This window comes from Pseudophryne corroboree, chromosome 8 (genome assembly GCF_028390025.1).
Source record: "Pseudophryne corroboree isolate aPseCor3 chromosome 8, aPseCor3.hap2, whole genome shotgun sequence".
Taxonomy (NCBI): Eukaryota; Metazoa; Chordata; class Amphibia; order Anura; family Myobatrachidae; genus Pseudophryne; species Pseudophryne corroboree.
This window is the reverse complement of record NC_086451.1, coordinates 292,677,975-292,696,200: the sequence shown is the minus strand read 5'-3', so window position 1 is coordinate 292,696,200 and position 18,226 is coordinate 292,677,975. Positions and strand designations below refer to the sequence as shown.

The 18,226-nt window shown below is 45.7% G+C and overlaps 1 protein-coding gene and 1 long non-coding RNA gene across 3 annotated transcripts in view; one reads left to right on the top strand and one right to left on the bottom strand.

Annotated features, from left to right (window-relative positions):
- Positions 1 to 18,226, top strand: part of CHRDL1 (chordin like 1) — a 265,958-nt gene that overhangs the window by 17,246 nt on the left and 230,486 nt on the right. The gene's annotated exons all lie outside the window — the stretch shown is intronic.
- LOC134948986 (uncharacterized) overlaps positions 1 to 18,226 on the bottom strand; it is a 93,660-nt gene that overhangs the window by 53,167 nt on the left and 22,267 nt on the right. For both annotated transcript variants that reach the window (XR_010183077.1, XR_010183076.1), the window contains exon 2: positions 2,753 to 2,799. This is a non-coding gene — a long non-coding RNA (uncharacterized LOC134948986). The remainder of the gene's footprint in view (positions 1 to 2,752; positions 2,800 to 18,226) is intronic.

Here is an 18,226-nt window from a genome sequence, read left to right as displayed (position 1 = left end):
TTTTCTGACTTTGACATACCTCACGCTGTTCATTCACCCATACTGCACCTCTCCACCCACCTCTATGTTCCATATTGCCCCCCACACCCTAATCTGTATGTTCCCATACTGCCCCCACACCTTGATCTCTATGTTTCATATTGTCCTGCACACCCACCTCCACGTCATGTATTGTTTCCCTTCCGCTGTAATTAATTTAACTCTGGCAGCCTTCTTGCCATTCTCTCTCTTCTTGGATCCTCCTCTAACAGGCAGCATTGCAACGACATCACATCTGTGATGTGATGTGGTAGCCAATCATAGGTGACACATGGAGCTAGTACTGGGAGCAGTAATCCAGGCAGCAGCACTCAGAGCTATACTGTACCTGCCATTTTTAACACATTTTCAGCAGGGGGAGCGTACCCCTGGCTATGCTACTTTATAGCATAAACCTGAACCAGTGGTAATAAACAGATTCTGAAACCATTCTCAGTGTACAAATGTGGTTTTCTTATGTATATGTATTGGCCAGAGATACAGCACATAATACATGAAGGATTTTATGGGTCCATTATACTTTTGTGCAAATTAAGTTTCAATGCCATTCATTAAAAAGGCAACACAACAGATATCATGGATACAGTATCTCCTGCTTACCTTTTATTTCTGATCTGGTCTGCTGTCCTTATACACTAATGACCTTAATTCACTAAGCTCCGAAAATACGTTTTCAGAGCCTGACTGCGGAAACAGTCGCCATCTCCACATGGCGTTTGTTCCCAGACCCAGTTGCCACTGCCTGACTCTTTCCACTGGAGGGTTCATGCATGTGCAATAGGGTCAAAAATATATATTTTTTCTTTTACACCTCTTCTAGAGTGAAAAGGTCTTGCATGGTAATGAGAGGCAGAAGAAGATGCCTCACTGACAGTTGCAGAACCACCACTCATAAACATAGGCCAAGGCCTGATCCTTTTCTTGCCACTGCGTGTGGTGAATGGCAATGGCATGTTGCCAATTTTATGTTTTTCTGCACTAACCTTTTCCTTTATAAGAGGTGTTTTTTCTTTACTACTATAAAATATAGTTTTTTTTGCTTTCAGATGCTTTACCTTAAACTTACTATACCCTTGGGCATCGGCTTTAGTAGATGACATTGAAGTACTTCTATCATCATGACTGGTGGCTGCAGCTACAGCACTACTATTTGCTTGCTGCTTCTGCTCTTTTCTCAACTGACCGTTGTGATCCATATTGATGAGCACACTCAAGTTGCACAAAAACTACAGTTTCAAAGTATTATTTATTTAAAGAAACCTTTTTTCTAAAATCATCACTCACTACTGAGTCACAGTACTTATATTTTATGTATACACAGTACGTTGTCAGAGTACTTGTATGTTATAAATACACAATGGGGTACAGCCCAAAAGAAAAACAATAAAAAAGTTAAACTGTGTTCGCAGATGACACTGCAGAGTCATACCGTGTATGTGAATGCAGTTGCGGTATGGCCTGTGAAGTCACAGTACTTGTATGTTATCAATACACAGTAGTCACAGTACTTGCATGTTATGGATACACTGTGGGGTACAGCCCAAAAGAAAAACAATTTTTTTCCCACTTTTTTTTATTTGTTTTAATTTTTATTTAAACTGTGTTCACAAGTGACAATGTGGAGTCACACGGCTTATGTGAACACAGTGGGGTATGGCCTGTGAAGTCACAGTACTTGTATGTGTTAAGTCACAGTACTTGTATGTTATGGATGGACACAGCACAGCCACTTGTATGGAGCCTGTACACAGTCTGGAGACAGCACAACCACTTAAACCAACAGAGTACAGTGCAGAACACACACGTGTGCCTGAGAAAAGAGTCAAATGGCACCGCTTCAAAACCCTTATATAGAATCCAAAACCTAAGAGAATCCGATGCCGGATGATGATTTTTGCCTCGATTTGGAATCTGAGTCTGGTTGGAAAACCCTGAGCCATGGCTTGGATTGACTCTGATACTAAAAGGTCGGCTGTCTCAGATTCCATGGAATCCGAACCGCTCATCTCAAGTTTTAATATTGAAACATTTCAGAAATCTGTTAACATTTGACAAAAATTGATTTTGTTTGCATGTAAAAGCTGTGGCACACTATTCGGCACACTTGTTGCATGGCACTGTGACCGTCACTTTCTTCCTATTGAATTATTGCCTATATTTTGAATCATAAAGAAAAACTGTGGCCAGAGAGATATTGGGGCTCCTGCAGGGCTGCAATCAGGAATTGTTCATGCAACAATCAGGAAGATAAAAGCTATCATACCTCTAGATTCCTCTGCACCATTGCCTATATTTGTATTTTTTCCTCTTCTTTTAGCAAAGTTGTAAAAACTCAGTGCCATGGTTTCAGAGTGCTAGTAAATATTGAGTAGTGCTGTTTATAGCTTATATTAGTCCCATTTAGTACTTTTTCATTGGAGTAGAATATTCTGGAAGTCCTATAACTTCTCTGAATTTGCCTGTGATTTTCCCTAGTGGCCAATCTGCTATAGGGTCCTTACCTCTTTGGAAAAGTATTTCATTGACATGTTACCAATGTTATTGCTAATGCATGCTTACATTAGTTAATGGTCTACAGTACATATAAAGTATAACAAGGGAATTTGTCTGTGCTCAGTTATGAGTATCCTACCAGACAACCACCAATCTGATCAAGGAGAAACAGACTGGTTTTAAATCAGCAAAGGTGTACGACAAGGCTGCATCCTCTCACCATATCTGTTCAATCTGTATGCAGAACAAATCATCAAATATTCAGGGCTATATGAAGAAAAACAGGGTGTAAAGATTGGTGGAAAACTTCTTAATAAATGCAGAAGATCTGAAACAGCTATTAATTAAGATCAAACAATGTAGTCTGAAAATGGTCATGCATCTTAATGTGAAGAAGACAAAGATTTTAACAACTGAAACCTTACTAATTTCACCCAAATGAAGAAGAAAATAGGATTTGAATTACCTACTGGTAAATCCTTTTCTCGTAGTCCATAGGGGATACTGGGAATCCATTTAGTACCATGGTGTATAGACTGGGTCCACTAGGAGCCATGGGCACTATAGAAGTTTGATTATGTGTGCTGGCTTCTACCTCTATGCCCCTCCTACCAGACTTAGTCTAGGAAACTGTGCCCGAGGAGACGGACATACTTTAAGAGAAGGCTATAAGAAAAGTGGTGAGAATTCGAACCATCACAACCAGAACAAGAGAAAAGCCATGCTAACCAAACTTGCAAACAGGGACAGCACCAGCCAAACCAAACAACATTACTTAACCAAGTTACAGCACAGGAAGAACTAAGCACCGGGGGGGATGGGGGTGCTTCTATTACGTCCTATGGGATACTGGGAATCCATTTAGTACCACGGGGAAGTACCAAAGCTTCCAAACTGGGTGGGAGAGTGCTGAGGTCCCTGCAGAACTGATTGACCAAACTGAAGGTCCCCAGAGGCCAAAGTATCGAACCTGTAAAACTTAGCAAACGTGTTCGACCCCAACCAAGTAGCTGCTCATCAGAGCTGTGAAGCCGAGACACCCCGGGCAGCCGCCCAAGAGGAACCCACCGACCTAGTAGTGGGCTCGAACAGATTTCGGAATCTGCAAACCTGCCGTGGAATAAGCATGCTGGATAGTGAGCCTGATCCAGCGCGCAATGGACTGTTTCAAAGCAGGACACCCAATTTTATTGGTATCATAAAGACCGAACAGCGAGTCAGATTTTCTGTGACTAGCTGTTCTCTTCACATAGACCTTCATAGCCCTTACGACATCCAAAGACTTTGAAGTAGCCGAGGCGTCCGTAACAGCCGGAACCACAATAGGTTGGTTCCTTAGGAAGAAATTGCTGACGAGTCCTGAGTTCAGCTCTGTCCTCATGGAAAATTAAGTAGGGGCTCTTGTAAGACAACGCCCCCAGCTTCGACACACGTCTTGCTGAAGCCAAGGCCAAGGGTGTGACGGTCTTCCTCATAAGATACTTTACATCTACCTCCTGTAACGGTTCAAACCAGTCTGATTGGAGGAACTGCAGCACCAAATTGAGATCCCAAGGTGCCTATGGAGGTTGGATGTGCAGAACATCTTTCAAGAACATCTGGACCTCAGGGAGAGAAGCCAATTGTTTCTGAAAGAAAATAAACAAGGTTGAAATCTGAACTTTTATGGAGCCTAGGCCCACATCCACTTCCGAATGCAGTAAAAGCAGTAAACGTCCCAGATGAAATTCCACTGTAGAATATTGTCTGCTTTCACAACAAGACACATATTTCTTCCAGATACGATGGTAATGTTTAGACGTTACCCCCTTTCTGGCTTGGATCATAGTCGGGATGACCTTGTCAGGAATGCCTTTCCTGGCTAGAATCAGCCGTTCAACTTCTACTTCCCAGTTGTCTACTTCCGGAATGAAGATCACCGACAACGCCATGGCGTGTTTTTCCACCCAGAAGAGAATTCTTGACACCTCTGACATTTTGGCTCTGCTTTTCGTTCCGCCCTGTCGGTTTATGTATGACTGGACCTGAATGGCTTGATTCTAAAGAAAAGACGAGGCCTGCAGAAGGGCATTGTAGATAGCCCTAAGTTCCAGGATGTTTATTGGAAGGACGACTTACTGACTTGACCATTTTCCCTGAAACTGCACCCTTTGTGTGACTGCTCCCCAACCTCTGAGGCTTGCATCTGTGGTTAGCAGAATCCAATTCTGAATCCTGAACCTTCGACCCTCAACTAGGTGAGAAGTCTGTAGCCACCATAGGAGAGAGATCCTGGCTTTTGATGACAGATAAATCCTCTGGTGCATGTGAAGATGCAATCCGGACCACTTGTCCAACAGATCCAGCTGGAAAAGCCTCGCATGAAACCTTCCATACTGAATTGCTTCATAAGAAGCCACCATTTTCCCCAAATGGCGTATACAGCTTAAAGACGGCCCAAACCATCTACTGGATTTCCATTGCCTTTTCCAAGGGAAGGAATACTTTCTGAGACTCTGTGTCCAGTATCATTCCCAGGAACTGAAGCCTCTGCGTTGGTTCTAGGTGATATGTTGGCAGGTTCAGAATCCACCCATGATACAGGAGTAGTCTGGTTGAGAGGGCAATATTCTCCAACAACTGTTCCCTGGACGGTGCCTTTATCAGAAGATCGTTCAAGTATGGAACTATGTTCACTCCGTGTCTGTGGAGAAACATCATCATCTCTGCCATCACTTTGGTAAACACCCTCGGTGCCGTGGAGAGACCAAATGGCAGGGCCTGAAACTGGTAGTGGCAGTCCTGCAGTGCAAACCGTAGATAAGCCTGATGAGGCGGCCAGATGGGAATGTGAAGGTACGCATCCTTGACATCCAGAGATGATAGGAATTCTGCCACCTCCAGACCTGAGATTACCGCTCTCAACGACTCCATCTTGAATTTGAACACTCGTAAGTAAGGATTCAGTGACTTGAGGTTCAGAATCGCTCCCACCAAACCATCCAGTTTTGGTACTACAAAAAAGCTGAAATAGTAACCCTTGTTGTGTACATGAGATGGAACTGGAATAATGACCTGGGTCTGTAACAGTTTTTAAATGGCGTTATGTAAGTTTACTCTTGCCTCTTGTGAAACTGGTTAGCCTGATTTGAAGAATCTGTGAGGTGGGAGTTCCTGAAACTCCAGTCTGTAGCCCTGGGATATAAGGTCTATGACCCAGGGATCCTGGTACAATCCTGTCCAGATGTGACTGAAGAATTTTAGCCGGGCTCCCACCCTCACATCTTCCAGGCATCGCGGTCATGTGGAAGGTTTTGAGGAAGCAGAGCCTGAGCCCTGTTCCTATTAACCAGCAGTCACTGGTTTGCGTGGTTTACCTTTAGCACCTCTGGCGGCAGTAGAAGAACCTCTGGCCTTGCCCCTAAACTTGGCAGTCCGAAAGGTCTGTAGATTAGGTCCTGAGTAGGTCTTCTCTGCTGGTGGAGCTGCAGAAGGTAGGGATGTGGACTTACCCGTAGTAGCTCGGGAGATCCATTTGTCGAGTTCATCTCCAAATAAGGCCTCTCCTGTGAAAGGTAGGCCTTCCACACCTTTCCTGGAGTCCGCGTCAGCAGTCCATTGACGTAGCCATAATCCTCTGCATGCTGACACTGCCATAGCTGTAGTGCGTGCATTAAGCAAAACTATTTCTATTATGGCTTAAACCATAAAGTTTGCAGAGTCTTGTATATATTGCAGTAGCAAAATAATTTCCTCTTGAGGTAAGGTGTCTAAGCCCTCAATTAAATTACCTGACCATTTAGCAATGGCTCATGTAATCCACCCACATGCTATAGTGGGTCTCTGGGCCACCCCGGCAGCAGTATACAAAGATTTGAGTGTAGTCTAATCTTGCGATCCCTCGTATCTTTTAGGGAGGCTGTACCAGGCACAGGTAGTACAATTTTACGTGAGAGCCTGGAGACTGACGCATCCACTATTGGTGGATTTTCCCATTTTTTCCTATCCTCAGGAGGAAAAGGAAAAGATGATAACAACTGCCTGGGAATTTGAAATTTCTTATCTGGATTAACCCACGGTTTTTCAAACATGGTATTTAGGGGGTCATTCCGAGTTGATCACTCGCTAGCTAGTTTTAGCAGCCGTGCAAACGCTATGCCGTCAACCACTGGGGAGTGTATTTTAGCTTAGGAGAAGTATGAACGCATGTGTAGCCGAGCTCTGCAAAAACAGTTTGTGCAGTTTCAGAGTAGCTCTGAGCCTACTCAGTGCTTGCGATCACTTCAGCCTATTCGTGTCCGGATTTGACGTCATACACCCACCCAGCGAACGCCCAGCCACGCCTGCGTTTTTCAGACACGCCTGCATTTTTGCAAACACTCCCTGAAAATGTTCAGTTGACACCCAGAAACGCCCCCTTCCTGTCAATCTTCTTGCAGCCATCAGTGCGACTGAAAACTTTGCTAGAACCGGTGCAAAACAACAACGGCCTTTGTACCCGTACGATGAGCGTGCGCATTGCGGTGCATGGGTCTGGGACTCAGGATCGACAGCAAAAAGGTCGACAAACATTAGGTCGACGCCAATTGGTCGACACACCTTAGGTCGACATGGACAAAAGGTCGACAGGAACAAGGTCGACATGGAAAAAGGTCGACATGAGTTTGTTTGTTTTTTGTGTCGTTTTCTTCGTAGAGTGACCGGGAACCCCAATTAGTGCACCGCGTCCCCTCGCATGGCTCGCTTCGCTCGCCATGCTTCGGGCATGGTGCCTTCGCTCCGCTACCGCTTCGCTCGGCACAGATTACCGTTCCAATCGTAGTCCACGTGGATCATTAAGTATGAAAAGGTTCCAAAAAAGAAAAAAATCGTGAAAAACTCATGTCGACCTTTTTCAATGTCGACCTTGTTCCTGTCGACCTTTTGTCCATGTTGACCTTTTGTCCATGTCGACCTAAGGTTTGTCGACCAATTGGCGTCGACCTACGGTTTGTCGACCTTTTTGCTGTCGATCTGGAGTCCGGATACCGCGGTGCATACGCATGCGCAGAAAAGCAGTTTTTTAGCCTGATCACTGTGCTGTGAACAACGGCAGCTAGCGATCAACTCGGAATGACCCCCTTAGTTCCTTTGACACAGGAAAAGTGGCTGAGGGTTTTTTCTTAATATTAAAGTAAGATTCCTCACTCTCCTCTGTCACCTTATCAGGGATATTTAGAACTTCTCTGATAGCATCTATGAGAGCCTGTACACCCTGCAACAGAGTACCCTCCCCTACCTCTGTGTCCACCTCACCTTCCTCCCTTTCTGACCCTTCAGCATCAGAGTCAGAATGCAGTATATAGGCCAAGGTACGTTTCTGCGGACACATGGTAGAAGACTGAGACGCTGGTCTGAATACTGAGTCCTTTTTCATAAACTCATCAATAGACTGCCTTAAGTATTGCGTCTCTTTCTCATTACAAGATAATTTTGTAGAAATGGTGGAAATCATTCCCCTAATGGAGTCCAGCCATGCTGGATCTGCCCCACTAGCCTGGGAAGGGATACTACACTGAGTACACACTAGTGAACCCCTGGAGAAGAGGAACACTGTGCCTTACATGAAACACACTCTTTGCCTGACATACTGCAGTAGTGACAGCACACACACAGGAAAAGGTTAAAAGCACAATTAACCCACAAAGAGCCCTTCCAGAGAGACACAGAGAGAGTATGGAACCAGCACACGCGCCCTTATCGCTAATGCCAAGCTTAGCTGGGTCGCAGACTAACTACCTAGGTTAGGGACTTAGTACTCTAGTAAATTGCTCCCCCCTGCTATAACCCCCTGGTACCGCTGAGGTAAACTGGAGGCTTTCTGGAGGAGCTACGCGTCCCTGTCAGTCAGCGTCTGTGTCAGCCGCAGTAGGGAAAGTGGCGCTGGCAAGCTGCTGGATCTGCTCATAGTGAAGCCCCGCCCTTCAATGGCGTGTGGTCTTCCTGCTCTTCTTTAAACTGGCTGATGTGTCTGAGTGCATAAAATGGAGACATTCTTCTTTTATGGCTGTAGTGCCAGTCTGGGTACTGTGTACACTACAGTGTACTTAGTCAGGAGACTCAGTCCGCCCTGTGTAGAAACCGTGCGTCTCCATACCCTCATGCCACCATAATGGCCGGTGACCCACTAACCGGGATGCCGGCTTAGTACTCACCACTCTTCATTCTTCTGGCTCTGTTAGGGGTGGCGGCGTGCGGCAGGGAATGTACGCTTGCCGTGAAGGGGCTTGCAAATAGTTCCCTCAGGAGCTAGCGTCCTGTCAGTGGGGAACGGGACCATTAACCCTTAGTGGGGTTGGGCCGTTCTCCCCCCTAAGTCCCACGAAGCAGGCAGGCTGGTGCCATCCAGTCCTGAATGAAAATAACAAACTCTTCAGGAGCTTCCGGAGACGTGACCGGCTCCTCCAGGCACCTTTTCTAAACTGAGTCTGGTAGGAGTGGCATAGAGGGAAGAGCCAGCCCACACAATCAAACTTCTATAGTGCCCATGGCTCCTAGTGGACCCGTCTATACCCAATGGTACTAAATGGATTCCCAGTATCCCCTAGGACGTAAGAGAAATTTAATTAGTAGATAGTCTTAGCCTACTGGGATCACTAATCAACACTAAAACAGCAAGCAGACCAGAAATCCGAAGATGAATAGCAACTTTGTAAAACAGCCATGAGGGACCTTGATAAGATATTCAAGTGCAAAGCTGTGTCTTTGCATACAAAGACACGACTTGTTCAAGCTATGATTTTTTCAGTAACATCCTTTGGGTGTGAAAGCTGGACAGTCAAGAAGCAAGATAGGAAAATTATTGACACTGTCGAATTATGGTGGTGGAGATGAATATTATGAATACCGTGGACTGCCCAAAGAACAGATCAATCGGTATTAGATGAGCTAAAACCTAAGCTCTCCCTAGAAGCACAAATGCCAAGACTTTACCTTTCCTACTTTGGGCATATTATGCAAAGAAAAGGATCCCTAGAGAAAGACACTATGCTTGGAAAAGTTATAGACTAACGAAAAAAGGGAAGACCAGCAGCGAGATGGCTTGATACAATCACAACTATGGACACCACACTATCAACACTCTGAATCGCTTGACTGAAGTTCAAAATGTTTTCATGGCAGCTATCCGTAGTGCTGTAAAAAGTCAGCATTGATTTGACAAAATTTAGCCAACCAACCAGACAACACCTGAGTATGTACAGTTGTTTAGGGCTGTGTGCATCCCCAGTTTCCAATAGGCAGAAGCAAGGTAGACAAATAAAAATATTTAAATAGATAGATAGATAGATAGATAGATAGATAGATAGATAGATAGATAGATAGATAGATAGACAGTATGTGGTAACATTTCTTATTGCAACCAGTCAGCTTTTAGCTATCATTGTATATATCAGGGGTTCTCAACGCCAGTCTTAATCTTCAAGTATCACCAACATATCGGGCCAAATGTAATAGAGTGAAAGTTTCAAAAAGTGAGAGATTTGGTAAGGTTTTTCAGTTGTTTTTTTTAAAGTGTCAATCATTTACACTGCAAAACCAAGTTGATTTTGCTGTGTAAATGATTGCCACTTTAAAAAAAACTGCAAAACCTTACCAAATCTCTCACTTTTTGAAACTCTCACTCTATTACATTTGGCCCATGATGTATTAAGTATTTCTTCAATCATGCGTAGGTGAGTTAGGGGCCTAGTCATTATCTGCTATGGGCCCATTACACATAAGGAAATGGGCCCATTCATTATTAGGAGCCCGATGGGGCTGCATAGTATTTAGCAACCTCTGCTGCACTATGAGACCTGCAGCCATGCGCATGCATGAACTCAGACCATGCATGCGCATTGCGCACTAGGCATACTCGGCAGCAGTAAGTATAACTGCTGCTCGGTAGCAGTGGTAGCGATTGTGAGGCCAGCTGCTTTTCGTACCAGCTGTCCCCGCACCGGAGAAATACTGAATTGCTCCAGTAGATAAGTATCCACCGTTGCAATTGCGACTAATTGAACACCTAATTATCGGGGCCCCCAGTGAGAGATAGATAGACAGACAGACAGACAGACAGACAGACAGATAGATAGATAGATAGATAGATAGATAGATAGATAGATAGATAGATATGTAAACAGATCAAACTTAGTAAAGGAGACTTCTATGCTTTGTTAAATATTCCTGAAAAAACAACCCATATGAATCCTGGCAATAGGTGCTATTGTGAAGAGATGTAACAGAAGGGGTCACATTGTTGGAAAGTATAAGCCTTTTGATGTGTCTCATCCCATTACTTAAGCTGTATAGATAAATTACTAATTCATTTGGAACATATTAATAGGATTTATTTTTGGACAGTAAAGAGATTCTTTTGTATAAAACCTTTAATTTTCCATAAACTGAAAGACATGAAAAGCACAGATGTATGCCAATCTACTGTAACAGACATAGATATTACACAAATATATACAGTACAAGGAACAAGTGAATAAGTTAATAAAATAAGCAAAAACAGTTCAAAACATCTCAATACATATTTCCATTCGTCATATTTTGTGTATATTTGTTTATGGGCCTAATTCAGACCTGATCGCAGGAGCAAATTTGTTAGCTAATAGACAAAACCATGGGGTCATTCCGAGTTGATCGCTCGCTAGCTACTTTTAGCAGCCGTGCAAACGGGGTGGTCTTCAGTATGCCGAATGTCGGGATCCTGGCGCACAGTATACCGGCGCCGGAATCCCAACACCCGGCATACCGACAGCTATTCTCCCTCGTGGGGGTCCACGACCCCCCTGGAGGAAGAATAAAATAGTGTGCTGCACGTAGCGCACCACCGTGCCCGCAAGGGGCTTCTTTGCGCTCGCCACCCTGTCGGTATGCCGGCGATTGGGCTCCCAGTGCCGGTATGCTGGTTGCCGGGAGCCCGAGCGCCAGCATACCGTACCACACCCGTGCAAACGCATAGTTGCCGCCCACGGGGGAGTGTATTTTCACTTTGCAAGTGTGCAAACGCCTTTACAGCCGAGCGCAGCAAAAACATTTTGTGCAGTTTCAGAGTAGCTTGCGATCACTTCAGCCTGTCCGCTCCCGGAATTGATCGTCAGACACCGGCAGCGGCCATTTTCCGAGTGATTTGTGCCCGCACAGCATGGCAGCCGTTGTGGGACTCCGGAGTGGTAAGTATAATATATGGGTGCAGTGTGTGCCCCTCTGGAACCAGGGGCCCGTGTGCATAGCACACACTGCACCCATTCAGTGGTGGAACTAGCGAGCGGTGGGCCCAGGTGTGACAAAATGCTTTCACCCCCTCACCCCTGGAGAGGATCTGGTGAGGGGGACCTGCTCAGGGCCAGAGAAATGGATACCTGGCAACAGTGCCGTAACTAGACATTTTAGCACTGTGTGCAAGAAACGGCATCGGAGCCCCACCCCTGCATGCAAAACAGGGACAGTGCGCGCCGTAGGCGCGGGCAAAAATACATAGTGGCGTGGCTTCGTAGGGAAGGGTTGTGGCCACAAAATAATACCAATTCATAAAACGATGCACAGTAGTCTCCATTATTCAAATTACGCCGCACAGTAGCACCACTACACCAGGTAGAGACCCTTTTACACCTTACGGCGCACAGATTCCTCTTTTTACACATTACGGCAGACAGCGTCCCCTTTTTACACATAACGGCAGACAGCATCCCCTTTTTACACATAGCGGCAGACAGTGTGCACTTTTTACACATAACGGCAGACAGCATCCCCTTTTTACACATCATGGCAGACAGATTCCCCCTTTTTACACATCACGTCAGGCAGATTCCCCCTTTTTACACATCACGTCAGGCAGATTCCCCCTTTTTACACATCACATCAGGCAGATTCCCCCTTTTTACACATTGCGGCAGGCAGATTCCCCCTTTTTACACATCACGTCAGGCAGATTCCCCCTTTTTACACATTGCGGCAAAGATTTCCCCTTTTTACACATTACGGCAGACAGATTCCCCCTTTTTACACATTGCGGCAAAGATTCCCCCTTTTTACATATTACGGCAGGCAGATTCCCTCTTTTTACACATTGCGGCAAGCAGATTCCCCCTTTTTACACATTGCGGCAGGCAGATTCCCCCTTTTTACATATTGCGGCAGACAGTCCCCCTTTTTGCACATGGAAAGAAAGAAAGAAAGAAAGAAAGAAAGAAAGAAAGAAAGAAAGAAAGAAAGAAAGAAAGAAAGAAAGAAAGAATTATACTTACCCTCTCCGCTGGCTCAGGCTCCTCGGTGCAGCTTCTGATCACGATTCCCGGGCAGGAGAGAAGGAGGAGGAGGGAGGTGGAGGAGGGAGCCGCGGCAGCACTGTGTTATTGGCTGAGGCGCTGCTGCTGCTGTCCCTTTGCTTCACTATAGGCTGTTCTCGGAAGACAGCCTATAGTGAAGCAGAGGGACAGTAGCAGCAGCGCCTCAACCAGTAGCAAAGCGCTGCTGCGGCTCCCTCCTCCACCTCCCTCCTCCTCCTTCTCCCCTGTACCACTGCGCTCCTCTCCTCTCTGTCCGGGCGGCTGTGTGCTGCGGGCAGCGGTTGCCCGCAGCACACAGCGGCATGTAATGAGTCAGTTTGACTCATTACTTGCTTTGGGCCCCTGGACAGTGGCGGGCCCCAGTGCAACGCACTGGTTGCACTGGCGGTAGTTCCGCCTCTGCACCCATTATAGAAACGCCTATGGGTTAGAGTGAAGAGGGGGAAAAGGTGTTAAAAAGAGAAGAAGAGAAAAGAGAAAGAACAATTGACCCAAACCAATGTCGGAGCAGTGTATAGTGAGAATATACTGTACTGCTTAAGATAAGTTGTCTTGCTATGTTCCATTTGTTGTAGAAATGTAGCCTTGATATGCCTTCGAGGCTTTTCATTCAAACCATGGAAACCAAATGGCTGTAAACTTGGGTAGTTTGTCTATTGAGGTTGAAAGAATTTCCTCCATAGTCATGTAATAATAAATTCTATAAAACCAAGTCTTGCATATGGGTGGATGGGGGGATCTCCACAATTTAGAAATTGTAGCTCGTGCAGCATTACAGATGAAGCAATAATGAGGTATTATAATATGTCAACGAAACAGGGGTGTGAAACTCCATTATTTTAAATAACCATTTAAATACCAGCGTTATTATATACTGCGGACGCAAGGTGCATCTTATTTCCATATATACGAAAATAGTGCGCTGAAGAGAAAGCAAGTAGTCACACACATGGTATACTGAGTCTAGTGCTCAGAGATATATATGTATTTGATATTAAAAGGTATGCATACAAAATAACATAAGTACAGTATATCATTCAGTATAACATATATAAGCCTAAGTAAGTGGTACAGAGTTACAGTTACATGGGAAACAGTTACAGCCAGCATACATCACCCTTAGGTCAGTAGACAGTCATCTCCATTTAAAATCCCAACCAACCAGCTCCTAACTGTCATTTTTCAAATGCAGCCTGTGACATGCCAGGTAGTTGCTGATTGGCTGGTACTTTATCTCCGTGCACTTTATCTCCATCCAAGGTTTAGTAAACAGACTCCTCTATCTGAAAGAGATAATCCTAAATCTCTTTCCCAAGCTAGAGCAAAAGGTGGAGAGGCCAAAGAGTCAGTGTTTTGTAATAATTTGTATAGAGTGGATATCGTGTGTATGGGGTTGCAAGGGCCAATGTAGAGTCTCTAAAAGGCCGCCACCTTTTTCTTTAAACACAATCCTCTGACTAATCCCAGGATCCTGAGAGTGGATCCCGCCGGAAAACCTGAAATCAAAATGAGTTAGTATACTTATACTAGTGTATTACGCCTGTGAACATTCTGCAAGAAGCGTGGTGAATATGAAAGCACAATGTCAATCACTGACTTTTGAATATTATAAATAAGGTACAGTGAAGGGTACAGGAACGACAAGAAGTTGGCAATGCTTAATACAGATACATAATAGTATTAGAAACCAAAAATATTTTATTGTAGAATTTACAGCATGTTTATTTTAACTTATTTAAATAAACACACTAGTTGATGAAGATGTGTTATTCCATATTCTCTATAGCACAGGTTCTCAAACTCGGTCCTCAGGACCCCACACGGTGCATGTTTTGTAGGTCTCCTCACAGAATCGCAAGTGAAATAATTAGCTCCACCTGCAGACCTTTTTACATGTGTCTGTGAGTAATACCCCTTTCACACAGCCCAAAATTTCCCGGGTTAAAACTAGAGATGAGCGGGTTCGGTTCCTCGGAATCCGAACCCGCCCGAACTTCAGTTTTTTTTACACGGGGCCGAGCGACTCGGATCTTCCCGCCTTGCTCGGTTAACCCGAGCGCGCCCGAACGTCATCATCCCGCTGTCGGATTCTCGCGAGGCTCGGATTCTATCGCGAGACTCGGATTCTATATAAGGAGCCGCGCGTCGCCGCCATTTTCACACGTGCATTGAGATTCATAGGGAGAGGACGTGGCTGGCGTCCTCTCCGTTTATAGAGAAGAGAGTGAGACTAGAGTAGAGAGAGACACAGTAGTAATTTTGGGGAGCATTAGGAGGAGTACTTTAGGAGGAGTACTACTACTTGCTGAAGTGATAGATAGATAGTGTGACTGTATAATGTATATCTGACTTGTGGGGGAGACACTGACAGTGGGGAGCAGTTAGAGTCTGAGAGCAGGACTTGCTGCCAGAGTGCCACACTGCCATTGTGACCACACTGACCACCAGTATAATATATATTGTGATTGTCTGCTTAGGAGTACTACTTGCAAGTTGCTGATAGTGTGACCAGTGACCTGACCACCAGTTTAATAATCACCACCAGTTTAATATATATAATATATATATATAATTGTATATAATATATATTTCTCTATCGTCCTAAGTGGATGCTGGGGTTCCTGAAAGGACCATGGGGAATAGCGGCTCTGCAGGAGACAGGGCACAAAAGTAAAGCTTTTACAGGTCAGGTGGTGTGTACTGGCTCCTCCCCCTATGACCCTCCTCCAGACTCCAGTTAGATTTTTGTGCCCGGCCGAGAAGGGTGCAATTCTAGGTGGCTCTCATAAAGAGCTGCTTAGAGAGTTTAGCTTAGGTTTTTTATTTTACAGTGATTCCTGCTGGCAACAGGATCACTGCAACGAGGGACAGAGGGGAGAAGAAGTGAACTCACCTGCGTGCAGGATGGATTGGCTTCTTGGCTACTGGACATGAAGCTCCAGAGGGACGATCACAGGTACAGCCTGGATGGTCACCGGAGCCACGCCGCCGGCCCCCTCACAGATGCTGAAGCAAGAAGAGGTCCAGAATCGGCGGCTGAAGACTCCTGCAGTCTTCTTAAGGTAGCGCACAGCACTGCAGCTGTGCGCCATTTTCCTCTCAGCACACTTCACACGGCAGTCACTGAGGGTGCAGGGCGCTGGGGGGGGGCGCCCTGGGAGGCAAATGAAAACCTTTAAAAAGGCTAAAAATACCTCACATATAGCCCCAGAGGCTATATGGAGATATTTACCCCTGCCTAAATGTACTAAATAGCGGGAGACGAGCCCGCCGAAAAAGGGGCGGGGCCTATCTCCTCAGCACACGGCGCCATTTTCTGTCACAGCTCCGCTGGTCAGGAAGGCTCCCAGGTCTCTCCCCTGCACTGCACTACAGAAACAGGGTATAACAGAGAGGGGGGGCAGAATAAATGGCAATATATTAATATAAAAGCAGCTATAAGGGAGCACTTAATCATAAGGCTATCCCTGTCATATATAGCGTTTTTTGGTGTGTGCTGGCAGACTCTCCCTCTGTCTCCCCAAAGGGCTAGTGGGTCCTGTCTTCGTATAGAGCATTCCCTGTGTGTCTGCTGTGTGTCGGTACGTGTGTGTCGACATGTATGAGGACGTTATTGGTGTGGAGGCGGAGCAATTGCCAAATATGAGGATGTCACCTCCTAGGGGGTCGACACCAGAATGGATGCCTTTATTTGTGGAATTACGGGATAGCGTCAACTCGCTTAAGCAGTCGTTTGCCGACATGAGGCGGCCGGACACTCAATTAGTGTCTGTCCAGGCGCCTCAAACACCGTCAGGGGCTGTAAAACGTCCCTTGCCTCAGTCGGTCGACACAGACCCAGACACAGGCACTGATTCCGGTGGTGAAGGTGACGAATCAACCGTATTTTCCAGTAGGGCCACACGTTATATGATTTTGGCAATAAAGGAGATGTTACATTTAGCTGATACTACAGGTACCACTAAACAGGGTATTATGTGGGGTGTGAAAAAACTACCAGTAGTTTTTACCGAATCAGAAGAATTAAATGACGTGTGTGATGAAGCGTGGGGTGCCCCGATAAAAAACTGCTAATTTCAAAGAAGTTATTGGCTTTATACCCTTTCCCGCCAGAGGTTAGGGAGCGCTGGGAAACACCTCCTAGGGTGGACAAAGCGCTAACACGCTTATCAAAACAAGTGGCGTTACCCTCTCCTGAGACGGACGCACTTAAAGATCCATCAGATAGGAGGATGGAAAATATCCAAAAAGGTATATACACACATGCAGGTGTTATACTACGACCAGCTATTGCGACTGCCTGGATGTGCAGTGCTGGGGTAGTTTGGTCAGAGTCCCTGATCGAAAATATTGATACCCTGGACAGGGACAATATTTTACTGTCGTTAGAACAAATAAAGGATGCATTTCTTTATATGCGTGATGCACAGAGAGATATCTGCACACTGGCATCACGGGTAAGTGCTATGTCCATTTCGGCCAGAAGAGCTTTATGGACACGACAGTGGACAGGCGATGCGTAGAGGAGTTATTTGAGGTCGGTCTATCGGATTTGGTGGCCACGGCTACGGCCGGGAAATCCACCTTTCTACCTCAAGTCACTCCCCAACAGAAAAAGGCACCGACCTTTCAACCGCAGCCCTTTCGTTCCTTTAAAAATAAGAGAGCAAAGGGCTATTCATATCTGCCACGAGGCAGAGGACGAGGGAAGAGACAGCAACAGGCAGCTCCTTCCCAGGAACAGAAGCCCTCCCCGGCTTCTACAAAAGCCTCAGCATGACGCTGGGGCTTCGCAAGCGGACTCGGGGGCGGTAGGCGGTCGTCTCAAAAATTACAGCGCGCAGTGGGCTCACTCGCAGGTAAATCCCTGGATCCTGCAGATAATATCTCAGGGGTACAGGTTGAAATTAGAGACAGAGCCACCTCGCCGTTTCCTGAAGTCTGCTTTACCAACGTCCCCCTCAGAAAGGGAGACGGTTTTGGAAGCCATTCACAAGCTGTATTCTCAGCAGGTGATAGTCAAGGTACCTCTTCTACAACAAGGGAAGGGGTATTATTCCACTCTATTTGTGGTACCGAAGCCGGATGGCTCGGTAAGGCCTATTCTAAATCTGAAGTCCTTGAACCTATACATAAAGAAGTTCAAGTTCAAGATGGAGTCACTCAGAGCAGTGATAGCGAACCTGGAAGAAGGGGACTTTATGGTATCCTTGGACATCAAGGATGCGTATCTCCACGTTCCAATTACCCCTCACACCAGGGGTACCTCAGGTTCGTTGTACAAAACTGTCACTATCAGTTTCAGACGCTGCCGTTTGGTTTGTCCACGGCACCTCGGGTCTTTACAAAGGTAATGGCCGAGATAATATTTCTTCTTCGAAGAAAAGGCGTATTAA